Genomic DNA, 27,459 nt, shown 5'->3' with positions numbered 1-27,459 from the left:
GCTAAATTTCAGATAGGTTTGTAACAACAAAAACTCTGAGCAAGCACAGAGCAAGTGCTAAAGCAATTTTCTCCTCTAGATTACATTTCCCTGAATATATCTGTGTATGTTAGGCGTGTACGCGCACACATGCACGCACATATATATGAAATGTAATCCAAACTTGGCTTGTTTGCTTGCCTTGAAGTATTTTTATATGCTTTCAGCTTTGCTTTTCAAGACACGGCCTTTTTTTCCTTGCTCTTCTATGATGGTGTTTCTCAGGAACCTTTTCTTATCTAAACTTCCACCAATCATTCCTAAGGCTAAGTTATGCAGACAAGTCATTGCACAGATTTTCATCAAAATGCCATTTTCCTTAACTTGAGAAAGCCTGGTCCCAAATGCTGAACAAATAATTTATTAGACCATAGCAAAAGTAAATAAATGTTTTCCTGCTTCAAGTATTTCATTAGCCAGAATTATTATACATGCAAGTCTATAAATAGCAAAACATGTATTGAGCCATTAATATCGTTGACATTCTCATACAAAATACTGTAATTTAGCGAATTTGAAATGGGAGGACATCTCCTGGAAGATTTCTGGCAAAGATAAAATGGGTAAACAGTGTCTGCAAACAGATTAATCTCCCATGGTAATGGTACGTTACTAACGATTTGAAAATTAAGAATATCTTCTCCACCTGAAATTTCTACATTGACAATGTTATGTAAATACATTTTGCTCTCTTTTAAGTCTATAAATTCTTATACTGTTCCAGTTTTGCTTTTAAAACCCAGAAGCGCTGGAATCAGCAGAAGAAATGTGAGAAAATCTCCTGTTTAAAATTACATGGACGGAGGAACTCCGCTAGTGACTTTCCATGAAATTAATATACGGCTTGATTGTTTTTAAAGTCTCTACATCTTCTGAATTTTTAATTGCCGTTCCATTAAAGTGGAATACCCCTCTCTTACTACGCTTGAGATGGGTTCTCCAGTCCTGTCACCCCCATAGCCTCAGGACCTTATTTTTTTATGGGAACAAAGAGCACAAGACTGGGCCCTACGGAAGCAAATATGGAAAAGAGCAAGCATTTTAAACATTACTCTGTCAAGTAACACAGCAAGCACTGTGTGGAGTGTGCTCACCTTTTACTGTCTGAGGAAGAGAACCTCTATGGACTATGAGAGAAAAGGACTAGGTCATAAAAATCACATTTTTATGTAGAGGAGTTGGGAAGTCTCATGCACCTTTCATTGCTCTGACTTGTCAATTTTCACCATATGGAAATTATTAGCCTAATACTGTAGCACTAAAACTGCCCAGGAATGCTGATTTATAATGGATTTCTTAGTCTTTGTGTAAAGAAACGCTAAACTGCTATACAAACTGTGATTAGAAAACCTACAGTCTTGTGTTATAGGCTTGTGCCTGGGGTGAATTCTTCAAGCTTAGGGATGTGACGTCTGCTCTGGTCCATTCGCAGGTAAATCCGGAATCAGTGAACTCGGAATTCCCACAAAACACTGCATGTCTGGAGTAACCGAGAATGCAATTTGGCCTGTGATTGAAAAAGTGTGCGGGAAAGATGCTGATGCATAAGGAACAAAATCCAGACATTCCAGATACATTATTTACTATTGAGACATTTAAAAACACTACCTTAAAGTAATGAAGCTGCCTTTGAAGGGCAGGCGAGGCACATTTTTTAAAGCGTGCCCTCTCTATATTTTGACCAGCTGCTATGCACGTCCGATAATATTTTTTCCTGTGAATTAGAATTAAATTTGATTGTCCCAAATACATCCCACTCGGGCATTCATGCTGAAAGCAGCAACAATTGTCAATGACCTTTAACACGCCTGCTATTCAAATTAGTGCAGATCATTAATCACACATAGCTTACATTTTATGATTCGTGTATCCTTCATTACCAACTTTCCCTCTCACTCGCTGACCTCCCCCCCCGCCCCTTTCCTTTATTCCAAGGGTTCTGGTAATAAGCACTGGAAAGGGCAGGATTTAAAGCCTCCCCCTCCCGCCCCAATTTTATTTTCTTCTCTTTGCCAGAGGTGCCGGAGCGGTTTGCGTCCCAAGTGCAAGACGGGGCTGGAGGGAGGCAGGAGCGGGGCCGGTGCGCCGGGGCGGGACCGGGGGGAGCCTCGGAGGGGGGCTCGGTGCCGGGGTGCCCGGGGCGGGGGGAGGCTCTGCCAGCCCAGGGCGCCGAGATAACACCGACCCTCCGTCAAAAGTCCTCCGCACCGATTCTACGTCATCGCACATTAGGAGACAAAGAAAGGGAAAAAAAAAAGCCTCCACACCCTTGATGTCTAGTAGCAAGCTTTAGCAGATTAAATTAGGCTTTCCAGCCATAGACTAAACATACTCCCCTCGCCTATGGCACACAGATTTGGCGTGATTAAACCGAGCTTCGCAAAACACGCAGGAAAACAAGACTTGAACTTTTCAGACACAGGAGAGGTGGTGCTTTTTTTGTTGTTTTTTTTTTGTTTTTTGTTTTTTTTTTTTTTTAAAGCCATATGGCAGATTGATTTGTTCGGAGGTCTTTCAACTTCCCCAGCGTGGCTGTTGAACAGTATTCCTCTTTGATCTTGATTGAAGACTTTAATGTTGTTGTTTCTGCGCATTTCAATAGATCCATAAATATTTTACCAGTGGAATTCGCTAAAAAAAAAAGGGGGGGGGGGGAGGAAAAAAAAAAGTTTCTAATAGAAATGCATCTGGGGCAACTCCAACTCGCACCTTTCGCAGCCGAGGTACGTGGGAACCGGGGTGGCGGCGGACCGGAGCGCGACTCTGCGTCCGCACAACGCGGGTTCTGGCTACCCCCACCCCGGGGCTGCCGCACCCCGCGCCCCAACTTTGCTCCGCGGAGACAATAGTCACCGTCCTGCGGGCTCCGCACTGGCCCGGCCATCGCGGGCGCGGGGGGACGCGGGGCGGGCGGCGGGGCGGGCGCGGCGGGCGGGGGCGGTGCGCGGGCGCGGGGCGCGGCGGGGGCCGGCGGGCCGCCCCCACCCGCGCCAGTGGAGCCGCTCGGCGGATCATGTGCAGCTGGCGGCCGCTCGCATGCGGCGCATGGTTTCACCTTCAGGGCGGCGGGTGGCTCGGCGCGCCCTTCCCCGAACGTTGCAGCCGGCAGCGGAGGAGGTGAGGGGTGGCGGAGCGGGGGGCTGGCCCGGGGGGCGGGGGGTCCTCGGGATGCGCCCCTGGGGAATTAAAAAAAACTTCGCGCCCCCCCTCCCCGGGAATAGGGACTATCCCCTTGGTCATTCGGAGCGGCTCTAAAATGGTAACTTTGCGCTGTTTCGCGAGGAGGAGGTTGGTTTTACTGCAGTGGTGGTGCCGGGCGGGGTGGGGGGGGTGGATTTGCGGGCTCTGGGAGCCTTTTGGCTTTGTACGGTCCGTCAGAGGCGGGGAGGGGGGGCGAACAGCGATATTAATCCATTAAGAAACAAAGAACAAATTGCCTCACTTTAAAGTAAAATGCTTCGGCTAATGAAGGTGGGTGATGGGTCTTCGAGCTCCGAGTAGCCACTTAAATTATTAAGTGGTGTTTCCCCCCCCCCCGATAGTATTGATTTTGCGTGTGCGTGAAATGCCTGGTGTGTGGTTGTGTGCCCCCCTCCCCCTTGTTTTTTTAGCTACTATCCGCTCCGTTGCGAGTCGATAGCTGCGTGATCCCCGTTACCGAAGTACACAGTTTATCAAAGGAAGTTGGGGGTGGGCGAGCAGAGAAAACAATTATTCACATATAGAGAGCGAGAAGGGCTCGAAGGACAATGTCTTTGTAGCGATTATTTCCAGAAGAGGAAGATAGCCCATTTGATGCGGGTGGGGTGGGGAGAATGACAGGGAGTTTATATGTTTAAAAAAAAAAAAAAAAGAAGGGGGGGGGGAGATATACGGGAGAGGGGGAAGGAGAGAGAGAAAAGAAGAATAGAAATAATGCAGTTCCAGACATTTTGTGCTATAAAAGCTTTCCTCCTCCTCCTAGTCCCTCCCTCCCCCTCTACTATCTTCGGTGATAATTAGCATAGCGCCTAGTCGCGATCCTAATGCGAATTAAGTACTCGGGCAAGTTGAGGAAAGTTTGGATGGGTAAACTTTGCTGTGAGGGAACAAGGTGGGGTGTTAAAATAGGCAGTACGTGTGGGGAGGCGTGCGGAACATGACAGCCGGCCGTTGTTTTTCCCCTCCAACTAGCTAACCTCTGCAATTAACTGCTGGAGACAAACCCTGTGTTTTAAGCCGAAAAGTGTCGGTTTGGAGTCAGCACCATTTATTGGGAGCGTTAATAAGCTCCCAGCAGCAGACAAGGATCTTCTGGGGAATGCGCATTGTGTGTGCCCACAACTTATCCTTTATGTTACCCCTATAGATACCGAGGCGCTCGGGCACTGTAGGTGCAAATATAATTTTGCTCGGACTACTCTAAACATTAATTCTAGTCTTTATTTAATCCAGATGCAGGGTTCTCTTTCTTGCCCCCCCCCCCCGTATTTGCTGCCTTATTGTTGGTTTACATTTTCTGAAAAGGCGACTGGTGTAACCTGTGGAATTTGAAATGCAAATAAAAGCCAGTGGGAGTTGAGGCAGAACAAATCAGCATTTATAAAGTGAAAAAGATTTAATGTCTTTGAAACCATTGCGAGGTTTTGGGTGTTTTTTTTTTTTCCTAATAAGAACTGAATCGTGACGTCAAGTCGTTTGGGAAAGATTTTTTTTTTTTAATTATTTTTCTTTTAATGTTTGAAACGCGAGTATGCGAAGTGCTTACAGGAAAAACAGATTACAAGATTAACATCTGTTAACATGATCGTTTATCTCCAGCCAAAAATAGGTCAGTCCTTTCTTAAGGAAACACGATTGCTGGGCGCATGATTAAATAATGAAATTAGGCTGATGAGCTCATAAATTAGACGCTGTGCCGACGCGCGTTAGGATCCGACCTGTGACAAAAATACGTAATTCGGGGACCGCCGGAGAGCGGTGCGGGGTCAAAGTCCCTTTTTGGGGAGAGGCGCAACTCTCTCACCGTCTCCTCCTCTTCCTCCTCCTCCTCCCCGTTCCCCACCCCGCTCCCCATAGCCAGGCGCTCCCTGGCTCGCCTCCAGCGTCTCCCCGGCCGGGGACCCGAAATCTTTCCCTGCGAGCGGAGAAGTTTCCTTGGCGGGGAGGGGTGCCGGGGGTGCAGCCGCGGGTCGGGGGCGAAGGGGGGCCGGACGGATGCCTCGCGGAGCCCCGCCCGCTGGCGTTGCCCGCCCCGCCGGGGCGGCCCCAGCCCGCCGGCCCGGCCCCCGCCACCGCCCGGGCCCGCCCCGCTCGGCTCCGGGGTGTCGGGGCGCGGCGAGGTGGGACGAAAAGCCGGGAGGAGCCGGCGGGCCGGGCTCCTGCCTTCTCCCGGCCCCGGCGGTGTGCGCATCCTCCGCCCAGCCTCGTTATTTATATCCCCTCGCAGCTTCCCCTCTCAGTGGCGGGGTTGAAGGGGTTGGGCTTTTTTTGGAAGTGGATGCAAAAGTGCCGTTACGAAATTTCCTTGGGCCCAGCAGTGCTATCGATATTTTAGTCTTCTTCTTTTTTTTCTTTTTTTTCTTTTTTTTTTTTGACGGATTAATTGATTTCTAGGGGAAGGTCGCAGCTCTTCAGAATTGCGGGCTGGCTCCTCAGCGGTCGGTCGGGGAGAGGTCCCAGAGGCCTGCCCAGCGAAGGGCCGCGGTGCTTTGGCCCTGTGCCACGGACTTTATTTCATGCTTGCTGTACTAAATGAGTTAACAGCCGAAGGGTTTTTCATTAACTCGGCTTGGCAACCGTGTATTTGCTTGGATTTCCCCCCCTCCCCAAAAAAACCCTACAACAACCCCCATAATTTAAAGCAGAAGCTGAATGGGAAAATGTGGATTGCCTTTTTTTTGGGGGAGGGGGTGGGGGGGTGTCTGTTTTTCAGGCTTTTCTGTCAGATTTCCTTTGTGCCCTCCTCCCTGTGTATGGTGTGCGGGTGGGTTGATAGAGTTTTATTCTGCAGGGTGTGCATGTCTTGATTTTTGACCGTTGCTTTCCTGCGGTGCTTTAAGACCCCACATGCCCTGGAGAGGGGACCAAGCAGGAGGATGCAGACCCTAAGGGAGGGCGGTGACCTGCAGCTGCTTCCCCTCTATCTCCCCCTCAACCCTGCAGGGGTGTGTGTATGTACATGCTGAGGGGCACACAATTGTTTGTGGGACAAGTGCATATGTTGCAAGCAGCGTGCAGAGCTGGGGATGGGCTGTGTTGCACTGCTGCAATGTGGGCCATATGTGCATGCAGGTTCTGTTGAGGTGTTTGTGCACGCTGGGATGGGAATCGCAGGGGTGCAGGGCTGGGGAGGTGCTGCATTGAGTCAGGTGCATGTGTGTGCTTATGCATGTGTGTGTGACACTGGGGCTGTGCCCCGGGAATGGGTGTGGGTGGTAGTGGGTGCCTGGAGCAGGGACATGCCTACTTCTCCAGCGGAGCCCCCCGTGCTTGCCTCCCAGGCTTGCTGCTGCTAATAGGCCAACAGTACTGTATTACAAGAGGTATTGGGTGTTCTGGAGTGAAATCAGTGCTAGGGAGGCGTGGTGGTGATGGAAGCAAAGTTTTCATCAAGGCAGGGAACATTTTTGGGAGTTTCGCTCCTGTGGTTGCATCAGCTGGCAGGGACGAGTGAGTGGTCTCTCTCAGAGCTGCTGCTTTGTTTCCCACCAGTGTGTCCTTTGGCTCTGTCACACCAAACCCACGGCCGGTGAGCCTGGTCGTGTGCCACTTTGCGCACCCCAACTTGGTCCACTGGGTGGTGTGGAGGGGTGGGTCTCAGTGGTTTTTGGAGCTTTCTCCCTGGTAAAACTGGAAGCTGAAGTTCTATAAGAGCACCTGTGGTGTAATTAGTGTTATGGTGCAGTTATTCCAGGAGATTTCTTTATTTTCAGAAGAGTAGCTGCTATAACCATCTGGAATGAGCTCTGTACAATAAAGTGTTTTTGTGTGGAGCTTTGTGTTACTGGCATGGTGTGCGTCTTCACTGACTCTGGTTTTAAAACATAATTTAGGTATCTCTAATAATTCTTTCCCATAATTAGTTTTCAAGCCTTTAGTTCCTGTAAAACAGTGATGTTGAAGTGACATCTAGTTAGTGATAAGTATTATGTAGTCTGTGTGAGCATTATAACCCCCCCTCTAAACTGCTAGGTTAATATGCAAAGATAATGCTTACAAAAGAAAAAAAAAGAAAAATCACGCATTGTTGAGAATAATGTTACCTTAAGGAATGATCTGATGGAAGGGTGTCCCAAAAAACCCCAAAATGTTTAGAGAGAGAAGTGATATTTGTTAGCAGGGCTCCTATCTAAGCTCACCACGACCCTCTAAATTGCTGTGCGTGACTAAAACAATATGCATCAAGAGTTCCATACAGTCCCTCCGTGAATGTGAATGACTGCTTTTCTGTGCATCATAGAAAGGAAAACAGTTTACATCACTAAGGTGAAAGCTTCCTATTGTTATTTGCAAGGGACCTCAGTAACAGTATATAGCTGGCTGGAATGGAGCAACAGGAGTGACATTCAGCATTTGTAGATAGAAGTTTTCCTGTGACAGTGACTGATGTCATGGCTTTAAAAATCAGGTTCATCGCATGTTTTTATAGTTGGTCATAGTATCGTGCTGTCACCAAGATTTAATAATGGCAGTTACCAGTACAGAAGTACTCACTGAAGGCATGAAAATGATTGTGCCATCGTTCTGTTCTCTGTCTGTTGAACCACCTGTAAGTGCAGCCACCCCTCCTTTCAGGAAAGGAAGATGTTTATGACTTAAGACTTCACGGATCTGCTTCGGAAGCAGGAATGTTGGCTTCAATTGACTGAAAAATTAGTAGCCTTTAGAATGCACCTTGCTGTGGGTGTTTCTGTAGCTAGTACCAGAAGGGGCAGCCTGGAGGAATATAATCAGATGAATGATGTAGTCACCAACTCTTGCAAACTTTGGGTAAAACTTTGGGCAAAACTTTGGGCAGTGTGTTTATTCACATTTTTAAGGTCTTTACATGCAAATGACTTCAACACAGTTATATATAGTTCCCTGTGGTCTTAACTGGTGAGTTTTACACTGAGGTCGCATTGAATGGAGAATGTCTATATTAAGTATGAACCAAAACCTGTCAACTTTGAAAGGCCTCACTTCTGTGAAGACTTAAATTCATGCCAAATACTTCCAGAACTTCTCTGGGATTACATACAGTATGCAAAACGAGGCAATGCATAAGCTTTTGTGAGACCAGTGATGAAGTCCGTATATGTATACTCAAACTGGAAAGCTGGGTTTGACCATATTGTTTCTTAAAGTCATCTGAATAGAAAGCTGAAATACAAAGTGGTTGCATTTCACAGGAGGCAACTTGTCCGAGCTTGCAAATTTTACAGGTAAAAATGTACCTGTTTAAGTGTTTGAGATACAAGTATGAATTTGTAGATGCATACCTTTTAAGCCTGAAAGGGCATTAGGTTTCTGTGCAGAAAGGGGAAGAGGACTACGACTGCTTTTCATAGCTGTGTGATGTTCCTTAGTTTGATAAGAGCGTGTACAACACAACCATACAACAATACAACCATAAATTGACTTGTTGCTTGTGAGCACAGTGCTGTCCTGTAATAAGCCTGCTTGCCACTCCCATTGGCTACTAGTTACATGAGGGTGTCTCTGGGTAGAATTACAGTTTCTCTATGCGAGTCTGAAATCCTTAACAGCATCAGCAGTTAATCAGCTAAAACTTACTACAGTGATTTTTATTTTTTTTTCTGTAGCCATAGACTTAATCCAGATAATTAGTCATTGCATGGCAGAAAAGCAGGGGAAATAAAAAAGTCACATATCTTTGATTAGATATTTGCAATCTAAATATTTGAACCTTGGAGCAACATTGCTTTTTCAAAGCAGACATCTTACATGCTTCAAATGTTTATACACTTCAGTGGTAGGATAAAGCTGTTCTGACTCAGTCACTGAAGGCAAAATTCTGTTTTTCGGTTACCCACTGTGACTGCACAGTAACTCCCTGGGCGTCACCAGTACCGTACCTGGGAGTTAGAAAGGCTTAACAAATAGCAGCGTTTCTTCATTGTCACTTCTATGTTAAAAGTAAATGAGACTTCCTTTCCTTTTCCAACAGGAGAGGTTCTAGTAAATATTATGTTAGTGAGCCCGCATTAAAACGCGCTGGTGGATTATGGTCCAGGTAGTTAAGGTTGGCATGGCTCTCGTTAGGGTGATGACTTCATTGCAAATGTTTACTTTCATTACCTAACTGTTAGTCAGCAAATGTTCTGTCTCTTGATCTGCTGAACCTGCTTTGCTGTTTGAAGCCAGTGAGCTCTGTTTCTTTTGATGCGATGATTGCTCAACGTCGATTATTCATTTTTTGATGTTGTTTACAGCTGGGTTATCTGTAGAGGCCCATCAGCGTTGTTACATGCTTGATGTTAGCAGTTTCTCCTTGCGTTCCTGAAACTGTATTACGGCAACAGCCCTTGTGCAAACGGACTCAGGGCATTAAGCATATGTTCCCAGATTAAATTAGTGCGCGGATGGACAATACTTGCATCTCTTAAGTTGCTGCCAAACTATTTATTGACTAATAAGTTCTAGCAGGTATTTTATAGCAGTAGCACAGGGCTGTTGTGAGATAATTCATTTGTTTATTGTTCTGGAGTTGTGAGCTGACATTGCAAAAGGTGCCCTGTTGCAGTGACATGGGGACAGCGGCTGTTTACACAGTGACAGAGTCACGCGTTAATGAAGACACTGGTCTAAACTGTTTTCAGTCTTATATTGCGGAGAAACAGGGGCTTTTTACTGTGGATTCAAAACTACTTACATTCTGATTACTACTTAAGATCCACTTTTGCTAACCTTTCATCAAAGCGGTTGCACGTGGAGAAGAATTTAATTTGTATCAGCAGGATATTGCATAGCTTAATGCTTGTTCAACAAAGTCCACGTTTGGTTACGGGCTGTTGCAGAAGCCACAGGCCAGGCCTTGCTGTTGTACAGTTGTCGTAAACCCACGGTAACTTTAGTAGGATGGCTCTGAATTTACAAGGCTGTGGGGATGAATTTAGCACACAGCACTTAGCTCCTAATTAAAGCTTATAGTATTACATCCGTAATCAGGGCACTCTTGGAATCTAAGAAATTACTTTTTTCCTTTGTACACTCTTCTCCTTTTTCTTTCTTGCCGTCTTGCTGTATGGCATTGGGAGCTTGCTTCTCAGTGTTGGGGCTGTCATGTTCATGTCCCAAAGGAAACATTTTCCAGCAATGTACTCCAAATTGCAAACTAGAACAGTTTTGTGGCTCCCCAAATCTTTAAGACCAGTTTCTAAAACGATCTAGCTTTTAATCTTCTTTTCGAAGTAAAACAGAAACTACAAAGCATATGTAATTACAATTTGTAGCTATTTTTAGGCTCCTGACATGTTTCAATTGTAGTATAATGATAAAAACAAATACTCAGCACAGAGGCTAGACAGACAATTTTCAAACCAACAGCATCCGCTCCAGCTACTCTGCCTGTGTTTCATACATGTTTGCTTTGGTCCTTTTTTTTTTTTTTCCTGTTGTTCTTTTTGGTTGGGAATGTACCAAAACTGTGTATTTCAATACATGACTGGGGGGGGTGTGCAGAGAAAACGAGAGCTCTGTGTATCGTGCAGGTCCTGTTGGGAGTGTTTGCTGAAAATCGGATCATATGTCAGTGAGTTTTAACGCATTGCACACACGCGCATGCTTTGCTTTACCGGCAGGTAAAATAAAGGAAGAACGGTGAGTTGGCTTGTCACTATTTTTACACTGCCTAGAAATGCTTGTGTTGGCTTATCACAGGGATAAAACTGACTTAATGATAATTTTTCCTTGCCGTTTTAAAAAGATGGTGAGCAGTGAAGTGGCATTAGTTTTCAATAAAGAAAGAGAGAGAGGCTGGTGGAAATTGAGGTGTTTTAGGCACAATGGTAGCCTCATTTTAAAATAATCATGTTTATTTAAAAATAGATTTGGGAAAGAAATTAGCCATGTTCTTTGTTTTTAAAAGCGTAACACGTGTGCACTCACCATATGGTAACATTTAACCCATATTGTATGAGCTGACAACAAGTCACATTTATGCTTTGATTTATTTCAGTGTTTCAGAATGTTCTTTTTCTGAAATCTAGTACAATAAATGATGCATTCGGGGTTGTGCAATGTAACTGTGTCTTTAGCTGTTTTGCCTCATTGTTATAATGATACCAGGTTCATGAGTAAGCATTTTTTTTTTCTTTCCCTTCTGAAATAATTTCCTTTAGAAATAGTCGGTCTCTGAATGTTGAAACGATTTGCGGGAAGAGTTATGAACAATAGCTAGTGACACAGTGTGTTGTAAAGGATTGCGGGGCGAGGTGTTACGGTCTCTGCTGGCTGAAACTAGAGCTGCTCCTTTGATGGTTGAAGATGTGCTCGCAAAGACTTTCTCCCCCCCCCCACCCTCGCCACTCCAGTCTTTGCACAGAGGTTGCTTCGTTCTCTATTTTAATGGATGCATTCTGGCTTCCCTTGCTGTAGACTGTGAGGCACCTGTGTTGGTGAGCTGGTACCAGTACTGGCAGCCACAAGTAGGATAAAACCACGAATCAGGCAGCTTAAGGATTGACTTAAACTATGCAATTAGGGAAATAAGGTCTCTTATTTTCCCTTTGGATTTGGAGTCCCTGGGAGCTGTATTTTTAGGCTTGCTTTCCCCCTGTGCCGCCCTAGCTGTGCTTATTTTCAAGGCTTCAGATGGGGCTCTGCTCAGAAGTCCTGAGGCTCGCAGTAAATAGGAGATAGCCCCATACGGTGTGTCGCGTGAGAACTTCCCAAAGTCGGTGGCACTCCTCAGGGACATACCAGTTGCTCACCATCTGTCTCTTAAAGTTGTTTCTCTTAACCTTGGAATACAAAAAATATTTCAAGGAGGTTATTAATGCGTTTTTGTGAAGTATCTATTAGCGTACCGAAAAACAGCTAAGCTTCTAATTTCAATGTGGTGTTTGAATACTGATGTATACCAATTAGGAATGGCTAACGTTGTAATTTATGGAGGTTGAAAGGAGCATTAAACACCACCCTTCCAACACTAAACACAGCTTTTCCGCCTGTGTGTAGCTGCTTACATGAAACCAAGGGTCTGTCTTCCAGATTGTTGTGCTAGCACGTCCATACGTCCTTGGATAATCTACCAGTCTCATGTATTATCACATCAGCCCCTTTGCAACATCCTGTCTGTAACTCTACCTTTGACTAATTAACACAATACTTTCTTGGTACTGTTTTTAATGACTCTGTGAATGCTTATTTTAAGACCATTTTAGCGAATTGTTTTCATCACTACTGACTGAAGCTGTACAAAATCTATAAATACTTTAATTAGATTTGCTCTGTTTCTCTCCTTTTTTTTTCCTTTCCCCCCAGATAAATTTTACCTTTGTAATGAATGCTGTGATCTTCAATGCATAATTTATATTGGCATTAATAATGATACTTGGAGAATGTTTTAATGCCAGTTTGAGAAAACATGACGATTTATGTCGATAGCCTGGAACACATTAAATTTGAACAGATTTTAGTAGAGAGCACTGTGACCATCAGTGGTATGGCGAATAACCCACTTCTTCTCATTGTGGCTAGCGTATTGGAGAGTTCATCTTATCGTGAACAGTACATACCAGGTGTCAAGTGACATGGCAGACACACAGCTTTGCTTCTGCATGACTCCTTCCAATTAGAAAGTAATGGCTTTAACGGGATCAACCGAGTAATCGGAGTCTCTCCATTCTCCAGTGCCAGGAGGTGTATATTTGCAAATGTTATTTATTTATCTACTCTTTCATGATTTGCAAAATGGTTGGTAACCTTGGGTAAATTTACAGCAGGGCGGGGGAGAATACTGTGTGGAAATTGTGGGATTAATGGTTTAGCAGTTGTGATTAAAAATAGTATCAGCAAATTACCCTGTTGATACTGAAGCCAGAATCTGTTAATGGGGTTACAAGCAGATTGGTTTATCAGTCATTTATTTTCTAGGTTGATTAGGGATTATAGGTTGCCGTGTATTTGTATCACAAAAGTAAGCAGTGTAAAAGGCTACGATTGCTAATATTTCACTCCAAAGTTTGATGCCCTTAAAAAGGAGGGTGTCTAGAGCTCAGAAGTGTCTTCTGGACTGTGGGCAGCCTTTTCCCCCAGATTTTGGTGCTCTGAAGTGAATGTCTAAGGAGGCTGGGTATTGTAAGGGAATGGCTTGGCTTGATAAAAGTCTGAAAAACAGAGTGAAGGCAGTAAGGAGATCTGTGACATTCATCCTGGCCACTAAGCACAAAGTTTAAAATGCCTGTTGCTGAATTGGCTGTTTCTATGTCTCCTACCGTCACAGTGCAGAACCTATGGCATTTTTTAGTCACGATAACGTATATGATGTGGTCTGTGCAATAGACGACTTCTGTGTGTCCTATCCTGTCCTAACCTAACTGCCACCTGTATATTGCAGGTCATGCGTTCGTCTCTGAGCTAGGCATAGAATTGCAACCCTTGGTGTCCCTTCTGATTCTTCATAAAAAGATGAGAGCGGCGATGGAGTCCTTTAGATATCACTCCTTTATCTTCTGCTGTCTAGCTCAGGAGACGCTGTGGCTTTCACACCCTTCGCTACCTTGTCGTGGTGTACAGCTTGAGATAACCTAGTGGCATTTATTGGCTTTTCAGTACTTGCCAAGTGAAATGCAATGATGTGGCAGGTGAAGATTTCTGCAAATTTGTAGCTAGATCTGGAGCACTGGAGAAGATTGGTGGAGCAAGACTTGTTACTGTTCTCATTTCCTTGGCTCTGACAGAAAATAAGGAGCAGAAAAAATTTAAACAAATGGTGAACTGGTTTGAAAGAGGAGTGGAAAATACTAGCTAAAGAGGCATCCACTGAGGACAGGGTGGCCTGACAGGCTGAGAAATGGGAAGGAAGTAGGGTCCTTGAGATATAAGAAATTAGGCAAATTTCCTACCCTTCTAAAGCCTGGGTCCTCTTCTCCCCTTGCAGAAAGCTTGTCCAAGGCTCCTGCAGGCTCTGGGATGGGTGTCCAGGGGTCAAGGCTTGTATCACCACACTGGAGAGGAAGGCAGATGGTTATCCACTTTACTTGGCTCTTCTATGTGTGAGTTTTCTGCTCCTTGAAGATGGGAGAGAGAGCATAGTGGATGTGGTAAAGGATGAGCAGCCCAGGGCAGTGGCAAGATCCAGAAGTTTGTCTGAAGTTCAGTTCAAGTCCTCTCTGCCCTAAGTTATTTTGTAGACCAATGCAGGTTACTTTGCAGCACATCAGGACCTTTGATGGTCCTGCTAGCTCAGCAGGGTCTGGGAACTACTGCTGTCAGAGTTGGTACTTCCCCTGCACAGGAGAAATACTCACCCGTCTCTCAAGAGAGTTGCTGTCCTCTGTTGTCCTCATAGAAAAGGACACACTCTCTTAAACTAAGCTGTCTTCAACATTTAAAAGGACAAGATGATCAGAAGTGTGAGTCTGACAGCTAAGAAGATGCTAGACGTGTAACAGATTTTTTGTTGTTCTTGCAAACTGGATTTATTCTGCTTTGCTTAGTGTATTCTACACTTTGGAGAAGATAACAGTATTTGAAGGGCTGAAATCCCACTTTCTCATTCTAAAATGCAAAATATAGTTTTCAGTTTGAATTTCCTCAGTAATATTTTAAAAAGAAAATACTGTGTAGGTATGGGGTGTGTGAATGTGTAAAAATGTCTGAAAAATAATGTTGTGGAGGAGCAATAAAAAGGCTTTTCACACAGGCATCCCTACTTCAGTTCCATGCTGTTTGGGTCTAGTGGATTTTGACTTGCCTAACTCAGAGTTTTCTCGTGGGGTCTTACTGCAGCTTCATGAAATTTATTGAAGACCAGATACGCAGAATTACTCTTTGTGTAATTCCACCCACATGGTTACACCTTGCGTTAGGGACAGCAGAGCTATGCCAAGATGAGCTGGTTGACTTGTAAAGATCTGTCAGCCGTTTCACAGCTGGCATCAGCGTCGCTCCCTGCAGAGACACAGGAGAACTGGAGGAGAGGCAAAGGCAGGGTGTGAGGAGCTGAACACAGCCTTAGAGGAAAGGAGAATACAACAAGACCATACAGAAATAAGGAGGGAGAAAATAAGTATTTGGAGGAGTTGTAAATGTCCAGGGAGACTCTTGAAGGTGAAGAACCAGTTCCCTCTGTTCCTAGGGACACTGGGTTTCTGTAAATGGGTAGTATGGGTTTCTGTTTCATCAGAAATCACCATAGCAAGAGTCTGGGGTTTTCTGTGTTAAGGTAGTAACACAATCATTGCCCCTTGGTGATGCTTTTCTTCATGAGTGGTAAAGCTGAGCTGGCAGCTGGAGCTCCCCCAGTCATTGTCTCCCTGTACAACAGCACTGGATATCACTTTCTGGGGTGGGTTAACATGGTCTGAGATCTTACTGGTTTTATTTCCCATGGAAAAGTGAAATAAGACATTTCTTTTCTGGAAAAGTAAAAGAAGAAATATGGGAAAAGAAAACATTTTGTGCTATTAAGGAAGTGTAGTGTCTGTCTTTACTAGACAACTGTTTCCAAATCCTGACTTAACAAGTGAAAGGGAATTTTTTTCAATTAAGAGTATATAAAAATTGATAGAACACGGGGTAGTGGTTTTAAAGTAAAGGAGGAGGGATTCAGATTTGACATAGAATTTTTTTACAATGAGGGTGGTGAAACACTGGCCCAGGTTGCCCAGGGAGGTGGTAGATGCCTCATCCCTGGAGACATTCCAGGCCAGGCTGGATGGGGCTCTGAGCAACCTGATCTAGTTGCAGATGTCCCTGCTCATTGCAGGGGGTTGGACTAGATGACCTTTGAAGGTCCCTTCCAACCCAAACTGTTCTATGATTCTATGGCACTGGCCTGCCAGGTGGTCTCTGCTTTCCCACAGCAGCACAAAGAGGAGACAGGGAGTGTGCAGAGCTGTGTAGGAGCAGGATATGGAAATACCTCGTGTTTGCCCAGTGCCTGGCATGTGCAGTCCTGCTCTGTCACTGAGGGTCCTGGGAAGAATTATAGTGCAAATAATGGTGGTGGGGGGCGTATGGAGAGGAGGTGTTTAGGAGAGGGAGGAGGTTGGCCAAGCACATGTGTTTGCGTGTGTGTGACGTAACTGAATTTTTCATCTGTGTAGTTAGTTTAAGGGACCTAAATTTTATCATAGACCTTTTTCCTGCCTCTCTGTTTCACAGATCTGACTTTCTCTGTGATCCCTGTTTCCTGGCTGCCATGTGCTTCTGAACTTGGGCTGGTGTCAACATTCAAAACTTGAAGGTGGCAGAGACTTGGGATGAGGGTGTGGATGTAGCATGTTGAGCATGAGAGATTTTGGAGGAGGAATATGAAGTGGAGCAGGTTTGTGATCAGGATGAAAATGGGAGCGATCCGAGTGTTGCAAGGGGTCCATGAGAAGGATGAGGCTATGCCCAGAAACCAGGCTGTTGGCACAGGAGGACTGGGAGGATGGCAGGCAGGATGCTGACAGCCACCTAAGGCTGATTAGTTTTTAGCACTGGCAGCAAACTTCCTTAAAAAAGGAAACAAAGAATTTGCTGTGAATGAATACAATTTGTTAGGACAAGCTAGGTTTGTGAAAGGTGCTTGTCAGCAAAACCAGCCATTAAAAAAAAGCACTTGGGAAGTCTGTTGTTCATCCCCCGTCTTTTCTGTGAATAGTCATGAATCTGTCCTGAAAGCACATTTTCTAGATGTGACTTACTGCTATGACCTTAACTCTGATTACTTTGAGAAAGAATGTGCTGGGTATAATGTTTCTGATCTTTTAAAAAGAAGTAATAACTTAGTGTTTTAAGCATTATAAAGGAGGACATGCAGCAGTTCCTTTTTCCAAACTTCTGTAGTTGTGTTCAGTTCCTTTTGTTAAGTTGTCCTCTAAATCCAACCACAACATGATGATCAGGTAAAGGTGTGTGGGAACATGCTGGGCATCTGTTTTTATCTGCAACAAAGTCAGCGGTTTAGGCTTACAGAAGATTATGATTTATCAGGACGGTATAATTATAGCTGTTGTCATACAGTGGCACCTAGTAGCAATGACGAGCTGTTGCTGCTGTTCCGGGATGTGTACAAACACATAGTAAGAATCGGTCTATGGACTTGATTTTATCTTCTTTGTGTACATGTGGTTGTATGGATCCATTAATGGGTCATTAAAATTCTTCAAAGCATATCTGCTGTCAAATGCTAATAAATGCTGGTTAATTACCACAACGCTCTTCACAATTATAAATTATTAGAATTGAATTTACTGTGCTTTTTACAAGAGAAGGGAGGAAGCCAACTTCAGCATTGGATCCTCAGCTGGTATTTGAATGTGTATGCACAATATGGGGGAAAAATTTGGCTTCGGACTTCCTGGCACTGAAGGCTGCCCGTGTGTCAATGCTGTGGAAGTGCTTTCTGCTCTGCTCCAAATTCAACTGGTTTCTGTGCGTGAACCACAGGTACCATCCTGTCCTGCCGCAGTCTTGCAGGAGAACAGCACTGTGGAGCTCTGGTTCCACATTGCTCTGTGGGTACCCAGAAATGTGGTCAATGCCAACACACCCTGGTCATCAGCTACCTGGAAAAATAAGGATATGGTAGCTCTCTTTGTGTCTTTTGTAGAAGTGTAGTAGTGAAAAGATGACAGTAAAAAGTCACACAAGAGATGCAAGGAACCAAGGAGGAAAATGTTTGGTGTGCCATGTAGCATGGGTATATGTATGCACATGAGTACAGTGTTCGCCTGTGGGGTAAAATATTGTTTATGCTGTTTTTTTTTCACTGCAAAGATACTCTGCTTTTGCAAACAGCAGTGGCAACTTATTTGTTTCGGTAATTCAGCTTATTAGTGAGAGCCGTGTGGCCTGGTAAATACGCACAGATACAAAGCTCACTTTTATGTAAATGTTTTGAGCAGTGGAGCTGGGAGTAAAGTGGTGCTGTATCCCATGGACGTGTAAATGGCTTTGTGATTTCTTCTAAACACTGGTCAGAAAATGATACAAATTCGGTCGCTTTAGGACCTTTTATCGACTTGACCACAGGGACCAAGCCTTGCTCAGTTACTCTTTCATTGATGTTTCTCCATTGACTTCAGTCATGTTAATTTAAACTTGCATCAGCATACCTGAGACCAGAGGTTAGCATTCAGTGTGCTAAATACGCACTGTGGCATGGAAAGCATAGCCGGGTGGAAGGGGACTGAGCTAGCAGGAGGAGAGATGCTGATGAGTTGTATCTTGTGCCTCTGCATACTTTACTTCAACCTTGTACTCTACGAGTCATGTTTAGTTCTGGTATAGGTAGGTACAGCCTACGCTGAGGTTATTCCTACCTCAAGGTCATGGCATAGGGTCATTTATCTCACTTTCTGGCTGCTTTTCTCTGTAACCTGTGCTGCCTTGTAGGCTGGTGATGATTTCATGGCTTTTATGTAGTCGTGTCTGCTCCTGTGCATGTGTGCACACACATGCACTACTACAAAATAAAACCTTCAAAGCCCTCACTGAATAACCTGTACTGACGTCAGTGAGTGCTTCTTACTCATCTGAGGAGTCTCACTGACTTCAGAGGCACTTTCTTGTGAGTAAGAGTTTGCCAGTGCTAGCAGTGATCACCCAGCCTGGCCCTGTGGGGTGGTGGTGTGACTCAGGCGTCCTCAGCTTGGCATTGCCTGGGTGCGCACACACACAAAAAGTGTTGGTATTACCAGGCCAGGACTTGAAAAATGTGAAGTTGTTAAGTTTCACTTCTGTTTATTGATGCTGGCCTTCTCTTTAAAACCAGGCCAACAGTGTGCCTACAGCCTTGTAGGTGTAAGTGCCTCCTTGGCTGAGTGTGGTGATACAGAGCACTGTTGATGACATCGTGCTGTGATGTGCATCTGTCCCCTTGCCTACTCTTTGTCCTGGTGGACTGGCTTCTCCTCAGCTCTTTGCCATCACTGCTCCCTGTTGTGGAGATTTTGGGGGTGTGGATCTGGCCAAGCTGATCCTCTGTGTATACAGGACATATACCTGGATGCTCTGTGAATATGTTTGTTTAAAATACAGGTCAGTTGGTAAGAGAAAATGGGAGGTGACTTGTTAGGTAATGGGAAAACAAAGGCAATATTGGCATGATGATGACTTTAGAAACACAGGCAGTATTCTGTACTTCCTCAAATATGACAGAAGATGCCTAGCTAAGTATTGTTAAAAAATGCACTTGCTTACTAGAATAGCAGCAAGTGTATGATACAGTTATTGCCAAAGGTAATTAATATAGGGACTTAAAAATCCTGTAGTTTTCAGTATTTCTCCTGCTCTTGTCTTGTTAAAGAGCAAAAGATTTCTTCTTTTTTTTTTTTTCTTTTCTTTTTTCTTTGCCCTGCTTCCAGTTTTGCAGACGTAGGTTGTTTGTACCCCTCCATAGTTTTGAGGTTATGTGTTAGCAAGCATCATATTATTAACCCTTGAAAGTCAGCATTCATGTTTTGTGATGTAATCATGGGATATGCCTATACATGTGGTGAAAAAAAAGTCACAGATTTATTTTAAAGCTGTAAAGGTGGATGTGTGGTGCTGGCAAGAACCAAAGTGTACCCTAAGGCATCCTTACATTGCCAGTTGGGATTTGAGCTTTTATACAAGTAAATTTTATTGTCTAGGTTAAAAGCCAAATTCATTGAACCAAAGTAATCTCTGGTTCATTTCCAGTGTTGGCAGAGTTTAACCAGGGACAATTGTAGCTGTTTGGTTAAACATTAAAGGATGTTATTGATGCGATATTTTAAAACTAATACTAGAGTGAGCTCAAAATTAAACAGGTTTTGAAGTTTTTGCATGGTGTTGCCATGCTGCCAGTGCTAAAATGAATCTAACTATTTATTTAATCAACATACTTGCCATGAGTGCAAAGCTTGTAGTTTAACACTCATCCTTGGTCTGGCAAGTTGATGCATGTAGGCAGATGCTGGTGGCCACTTGGAAATCTATTGAACTGACTGCAAAGATGTGCTCATGTGGGTCAGTCTGTAAAACCGGGGGTTTTGTTTCAGAGGCAATTAACAATTCACTATTGCCTAATTTTAGAGCTCAGTTAATTGCTTTGCTTATTTAAGAGAAGAAACACTGCTTCTCTTTGAAATGTTCCTAACTAGGGTGTAAAAACAGGTAATTTATGTTAAGTGGCAGGAGAAAGTTTGTCTACTGCATGAAAATGCTATATTTATGTACAGCGTAATCCATCCAATATTTTATGGCTTCAGAGTCCTCCTGGAAAAATAACAAATCCGCAGTGCCCTCGAGCGCTAGATTTAGCACTTGACGCTCAGATGTAGTTTTCAGATCTATAAAGTGTGTGGATCCTTCCAGCTCCCTGCTGGCTGTGTTTTTCAAGACGCTGGGGTGCTCGGTACCCTTCCCAAGTCAGCTGTAATTGATGTTCAATCTGAGCGGTCTCAGGCAGCCCAGATGATAGGGCTGTAATTATGCTAAGGGGTGCCGTCGTCTTCAAGGCAGCAGCTGCTATGTCCAACTTAAAAGTCTAGTTGGGTGTATAATGTGATTTCAGTGTTCAGGCCCTGCTGTTGTTGTTGGTTGGGAACTTGAGTCCCAGTTGATGCTCCCACCCGATACCTGCAGGACATCAGAGTGTGTTTGCTGCAGCTGCAGAGCTGGGAACTGAGGTAGCAGGCTGGAGCAATTATTTATATGGATTTTTTTGTTGTTGTTTTTTTTCAAAGCAATGAGGAGAAGATGAAAAAAGGTTTAGGAAAGCTAAAATGCTGATATGAGTAAATGAAAAAAAAAAACAAACCCAGCATAATAAATGGACTGCTGATATACCATAGGTGAGATCTTGTCCTGTTGCTCTACATGCTGTGTTGTGACAGCAGGAGCGGTTGAGCACGCACCTTGCTGCTCCCCTCCCCAAGTTTTCACGCTGCAACCCTTATGTGGATGTCTTTGACCATAAAATTTTTCTCTGGCACCTCTTTAGGAAGCATGTTCTGATGCTGTCTGTTTGTATGTGCTTAGAATGAGTCACTGCAAGTGTCACTGCAAAGAAGACTCTTCTTGGGTGTGCAGTTGGAAGACTTCAAGGCAAAGAAGTCAGTGAGAATTACTTATTCTTCTTAAAAACAATTAAGTAACTCTTCCTCATGAAAGCAGTATAAATGTTAAAAAATTATGTATCAACATTGGACTTATCTGGGAGGAGGCAATTATTTTTAATATGAAACATTTGTTTTATCATGGAAAGTTCCAGGTGAAGGATTTCACATTGCAAGTTTAAAAGGTTCAGGCTAATCCGAAATGGTATTTTAACATTTTCAAAGTGCTTACTGCAGCATCAAGGACACCCATTTTACTCCAGTGAGCAGTTTTAGTTATGTGGTCTTGGTAGAAATGTGCAAATACTAAGCTCATAATCAGGACTGGTGTATTCCCTAGATCCTGTTGCCAGTATCTGGAGACACGTATGGACATGGAGTCTTCATGGTTGTGAGAAAGAAACTTCCAGGCTTTGAAGGCAAAGTTCAAACTCCAAGGTCGTTTTCAGAGAACAAAAAATACACCCTATTGTCCAGCCAAAAGTAAAGGTGTTGTGTGTGTTGGTTTTTTTTTTTTTAAAAACCAACACAACACAATGGTTTATGTGCTTGGGCATGGAGATGGCACTTCACCATGACTGTGGGTGGAGGGGTGACCTTAATAGAAATACTGGACCAGGTTGGTTCCTCAGCCCGCTGTACTCCTTCTTTCAGGAAATGGTTGTTATGGAATTGCTGAGGTGATGTTAGAGGTGTGGGTTGCGTGTGGGGTTTGGTTTTTTTTGTGTAATCCGTGTGCATTGTTTCTTTTGCGGTTGTGACACTGATGCCTCTGAAGACCATGTCTGCTGAGAGGCTTAATTAACACGCAACATGTCCTATGCAACTCTGGAAGGGTGAGGAGGAAAGGATTTGGTTGAGATGTAGCAATTGGCAAGTATACTAAAATGTGATAAAGCCAAGTCCATGCAATTACCAGGGTGCAGTCAGATTTGTTTGTCCTGTGCTTACTCACTCTTCCTGTGGTTACTGACAGGTGAGACAACCTGTAGGGTAGAAGGAGTCTGCATGTTTGCGCTAGGTCATACAGTACCTGATCTTGCTGGTTTAATAATCTGGAGACATGTTACAGCTTAACAAAAAGAGTTTGTATACTTCTTCAGATGAACAAGGTCTGTCCCTTAAAGCAGGGAGTTAAGATGTAATTATTCTGTATTTATGTAACAACCACTTGTAGTGGTGTGTGCTAGGTAGCTTATATAAACTTTTCTTTAGGATTGTTTCTTGTTACTTCATTTTCAAAAGCTATCAGGTGGCTGAGAAGTTGGTGTTATTTTTTAAAATACAATTTGAAGATAAGGTCAAGTTTGTTTGGTTTTTTGTTTGGTGTTTTTGTTGGTTTTTGTTGTTGTTGGTTTTGGTGTTTTGTTTTTTTTGTTTTGCTTTTGTTTGTTTTGTTTTTTGTTTTGTTTTTGTTTGTTTTGGTTTTTTTGTTGTTGTTTTGTTTTGTTTTGTTTTTTGTTTTTTTTTTCCTCTGTGCATTGGATGTGACCATTGCAGTGGGGCAAACAGAAGTGAAAGCATTGTTTGCTTTATGCTGACCCAACAACATGGAAGTTGTGCCTATTGCTGGAGCGCCTCGTGCTCTGTGGGTTACTTTTTCATCCTTTGAAGTCCAATGGGCCAGGTTCCTTGAGCAACCTGATCCCGTTTAAAAGAAGCCCATGTCATAGAATCATAGAACAGTTTGGGTTGGAAGGGACCTTCAAAGGTTGTCTAGTCCAACCCCCTGCAGTGAGCAGGGGCATCTTCAACTACATCAGGTTGCTCAGAGCCCCATCCAGCCTGGCCTGGAATGTCTCCAGGGATGGGGCATCGACCACCTCTCTGGGCAACCTGGGCCATTGTTTCACCACCCTCATTGTAAAAAAAGTCCTTCCTCATGTCCCTCATGGTGTGCTGTCTTCATTTGTTGCAGGGGTCGTGCAGTGGAAGGCAGAACCCTGTCAGAGGAGGGAGAGGTGGAGATCTGGGGGTCTTCACACCCCAGCTGTGGGGAAGGGCAGGGTGATGGTGTGGGGGTGGTGGCTTGCCACCTTAAGAAGGATCAAGGTGTTTTTGTTTGAGTTGGGGAGTGCTTTGAAGCTCTCTGATGGAGAGACTGCCTCCTCTCTCCCTGTTTTTGCTTTCAGGTGGGTAGGTTTTTCTACCTACACTTTACCAGAAATGTAGGTTTAGTTACCATGCTTTACAAGAAGAAAATGTTTCCTGTGGCAAAGAGAAACTGCATACAGAAACTTGTGTTTGATTTTTTCAATTCTGAATCTCTGTGTTCTTTCAGAATAAAAGGTTTGATAGTCTTGTTTTTGTTTCTCTTGCTAAGTTTTAAAGATTCGGACTGTACTCTTCAAGACCATGTAAAAAGTTTAACTAATCAACTTGGCCAACAGAGAAGACCTGAGGGAGTTGGCAGGTGGTAAAGGAAGACGACATAAAGATACCTGTCCATGTAAAAATAGTGGTGCAGTGAAGTTAAGGACCCTTTAATGTTTTTATGCCAACATTCAGATGTGAAATTAATCTCAACTGTTGATTTACATGATCGCTGCCCCTGTTGCAGCATTTGACTAACTGTGAGGAAATACCTGAGTATCTCCTGACAATGTCTTGGTGACCTCATGCGGTGATGTTGCTGTTTTCTTCCGCTGGGGCCCGAACACACGCAGCCACCAGTGCTTTCCTCCATCCACCAGTGGAAAGGAGCAAGCGCCAGGCTCCGTCTCTGTGCTGCTGCCCATTGATGACAACTCTTACTGCCTGTTCTCGGCAGACAGAAGTATGTCTCTTGACGTTAAACGCTAGAGTGTCAGTCTTTGGCTAGAAGCCAAGGCAGCCTTACCTACCTCAGGCTTGGAAAAATCGCCACCCTGGTGGTTTTTATTGAGTTTCCTCCTTCTGTTTCTGTTCATTCTTCAGCACTTGAAACTTGAGGTTTGAGCCTGAAATTTTAGTTGCTAAATGAAACTTCAGATATTCCTGTAAATGATGAGGGAAGCAGTAACAGCTTCGTGTTTCTTACCATTCTGGTTGTGCCTGCTAGGAAACTTTAAGGAAATATATGGAGCTGTCAAGGATGTAAAAGCAAGAGAGTTGTTCTTGAAGTGAAGGGACTTGGACGGCTGATGAAATCACAGCCCTTGGGTGCTGTGGAGAAGTAAATTGAAGTCATTATGACATTATGGCAGAGAGCGCCTGATCTGCCAAACTGTCAGCGTTTGATGGACGTGATATCTACTGACATGATGTTGCACAAGCGCCAGCCAGTTTCTCTTTCTGTCAGCACAGTGTTGATACTGCCAAGTGCCTGTTATTCCCTCAAACTATTGCACGTGTAGAAAAAGCTGCTGATCAATACTAGAAATGGGTGATTTGTGTTTGGTGATTATCAAACATGTATTGATGTGTCTTTCAGTTACGGGTGTATTAGGTTAGGAAATCAGTGCTTGAGAGGGCTGAAATATCGGTAACAGATCATTTTTTTAAATTAAAACATAAACATTTGCGACACTTAATATCATGCAAGATATAAGTAGTTTCCTGAAAGCTTTCCAGCATCAGTTTCATTTGGGAGCTGATTCAGTAACACCTTAAAATTAAGGAGAAGAAAAAATCAATGAAAGTATCAGGAAGTGATTTTTTTTTTTTTTAAGGTTTGGTGTGCTTTGTTTGTTTGTTTAACACAGCACAAAGTGAGCATCCCAAGGAAATGATTTTACCACCCTACTATGACTAAATGGCTCCAAAATGAGTCTGAGAGCAGGTTCTGAAAGTGGAGATGCAGCAGAAACAAAGGCAAGAGTTGAAAGAGCATTGTGCAAGATAGCAGATGAGAAATGATGCAATAATGGTTACAAGCATTCATACAAGGGGAAAAAAAAAACCAGATTCACACTTAATAGTATTGATTCTACATTTGAAAAACGAACTGCAGCTTATTGTGTCCAAGTTGTAGAGAATGCCATCCTCACATACAGGGGGAAGTACGATGGGGAGGTTTTGTGCTTAGACAACAAAGCAATACAGGAAGGATTAAAGGACTTCTTGGGTGAAGTCATCATCTATTTAATGCTTATTGAGAAAGCACTGGTATCTTGTAGTGTTGGCTGAATATGTTTTGGAGGCTTAAGGATGTTAAAAAGAAGATCAAAGCTCCAGTCTTCTGTTGGCATCCTCTCATACAATACCTTGAAAGGGAATCTGCTTTTTATTTTACTGTATCGTAATTTGTAGGTGGTGGTGGCGTGCTGTGTTTGTGGGTTTTGTTTGTTTTTGTGTATACGTGATAGTTTGTTATCTCTAGAACAACACACAAATTAGTTATTGGGACAAAAACTAAAATATGGATGACCTAATTATAGATTTCTAAATTTGCACTCCTGTGTCCTCGTATTAAGTATTCCCTTACTCAGAAGAACTGACTACTTAGAAATCCCATTGCAGTCAACGGGAATTGCGGTAATAAGCACTTTGAAAAGCAGGCTCTCCTTGTTAAGCACTTAAACACGATAGTTTGTAGAGATACCTGAGTCCTGAAAAGTGTTTGCCTAAATTAGTAACCTAGTTAATGTCTCCTGAGCCAATTAACTGTTTGAAAAAGATTTGCACATCATTGGAGAAAATTCAGGTTTAATTTTAAATAACTAAATATTGTGGGGTATTTTGCTTTGAGCAGATGAGTAGAATTTCATCAAGTGTTTTAAGTACTGCCTTTTTGGAAGAAATTTTGAAGTTTCGCACTGAAATCTGTGATTTCACTTTTTGTTAAATCTGCTGTGACATGATTCTACTAACACTTAATAGGTGTGAGGAGCTTTGAAAATATGAGTAGCCTCAGTGGACTTAATCAGATTTATTTATGTGTGTGAAGTTACTTGGTTGCGTAAGTGTTTGCAGAATTTGGGCTTGTGTAAAGTTTTAGTTAATGCCTGAAGTTTCTTTTCATTCTGTTCTTAATATCTTCTCTCTCTTTTTTTTAAAAGATGTCTGAAAAGCCTGTGTTTAGAGCACAGCCCACCCTCTGCATTTGATTTCAGAAAGGAAAATCATTGTAGGTCAACTTTTGTTCCTGTAGAAGGAAAAAAAAGTAGTCTGGAAATAGAACAGAATTTGGCCTTATGAGTGTTTCATCAGTGATACAATGGTTTAATTCATAAACCTCCAGTGTAATGTATTTTGATATTTTTCCTCTCATTGTAAAACATAGGTGCAAGTTTTCCTGAAGAATAACAACACAAAAGCCTTAATTTAGAGTTACAATTATGAAATGATGACTTTACCATTTGGAGCAGTTTAATGGTTTTGTGTTGAACAGGAGATGGATGAGGCTTTCTCTAACGCAGGCCACGTTAGGACACTAATTCATGTGCATCAGGTATTTTTATTCAGACAGTGTACCACAAAACATGTGGAATGCTAAGGCAACATATTTTAGGAAAGTGTATTTATAAAATAGCAGTTTTAAATACATCCTGTAATACTGCCATACAGTTTAGACAAGCTGTGAGGCTCAGAACATCATGGATTTCCTTGGACAGTATAAAATACCTCTTGTTATTAAATTTTAAACAAGATTCACTATGTGTCCTTTTAAATAGCTGTTCTGGGTAATACCTGGAAGTTTAACGGTTTCAGACACTTTTTGGTTTGCTCTGCAGGCAAAATAGGGCATTTTCAAAGTAGCAATTCTGGCATACTGAACCCTCGTGCACTAAAAGGGTGGACAAAAAAGTACCTCCTTCAAAAAGTCACTTTCTAACCTCTCTCCCTCACTCCTTCTCTCTTTTTTTTTTTTCTTCTTCCTTTCCTCCTCTGTGCAAGACAGATTTTTTTTTATTATTATTATTTCCTGAGTATGCATTCTTGAGTACTTCTCACTAAATTGTCTGATTAACCTTTATACAAAAAAAGCAAATGAGGACACTTGCAAAAAGCACAACTGAAGTTTTCAAAGGAACCTCCGAAGTAAGATGCCTAAGTCTCTTTGGCTACTTTGAAAATGTCAGTTTATGCCTCTGTCTGTAACTGCTGCACACCTGTGCACATGCAAGTGTATAAAATTTACTGTAGTGTTAAACCTGCTTAACATCTCTTTCAAGTTAAATGTAAGCATTGAGGAAAGATTGCTTTAAACTTAGTTTATTTTACCAATATTGTAATCTGAACATATGTTGAAAACCAATATTGCTTGTAACAGTTT

The sequence above is a fragment of the Nesoenas mayeri genome (assembly GCF_963082525.1).
Source record: "Nesoenas mayeri genome assembly, chromosome: 2".
In the NCBI taxonomy this organism is placed as follows: domain Eukaryota; kingdom Metazoa; phylum Chordata; class Aves; order Columbiformes; family Columbidae; genus Nesoenas; species Nesoenas mayeri.
This window is presented reverse-complemented; position numbering follows the sequence as displayed.